The following is an 876-nucleotide window of genomic DNA, read 5'->3' as shown; positions in this document are numbered from 1 at the left end:
AACCTTTTAACAATAATGTAAATAATTCTAGCATCCTTTCCAAGTTGTCATAATTTATGCCAAACAAAAAACGCCGATATTAATAAGTGGCTAGAAAAGTTCATGTTTAACCATGCATATTTTTTAAGAATTCACGATTCGTTAAATACCCCAAAACCAAGAGCTGCTTAACGATTCCGTTAGATCATGGATGCCAATCACCACCAAAAGAAAACGAAAAAAACAGATGATTGACTGTAATTGATTTTGAAAATAGTTCTTATGAGTCAATATGATAACAGTATCCTCCAAATTCTGGATTCTTGACATAATTCTTTTTTCCCCTTTACACAGAACTTCCATCTTACTAAAACAATTAATGATAGCTTTTACCCATAAAACTGTTCCAGCAGTCCTCGTGCCCTTTCAATCTTCATTGCGATATACCAGTGACCCTTTCATCCCCCTAGTCACCGTTTCTACTACCCTGTACAAACTACAAAAACCAAAGCCCCCCTCTGTACCCCCGTGCCCCAAAAAGAGAGGGGAAACACATCTATCGTTCATGAAGAAAGGGCAGGATGAAGATAAACATCCCTCATCCTCTCAAGCAATTGTGGCTTTTCTGACTCGCTTAAATACTTATATATATATATCCAAAGAGACTAAATCTGACAACATTAGTTGATCAAACATCTAATTCAAGATCTCGTTGATATAAAAATCAGTTCTATTTGGAAAACTACATTCAAAACCAATGTTAATATCTACCATTCCATTGCTCAAAGTTCGTTCTAAATAACAAACAAATGAATAGCAGCCCAGCATCAAATTTACCAATTCTATTTTTCTCTGAATATTACAAGTAAATGTACAAAAGAACTACTCAATATTATT

This window comes from Lottia gigantea (assembly GCF_000327385.1).
Source record: "Lottia gigantea unplaced genomic scaffold LOTGIsca_156, whole genome shotgun sequence".
Lineage (NCBI taxonomy): Eukaryota > Metazoa > Mollusca > Gastropoda > Lottiidae > Lottia > Lottia gigantea.
This window is presented reverse-complemented; position numbering follows the sequence as displayed.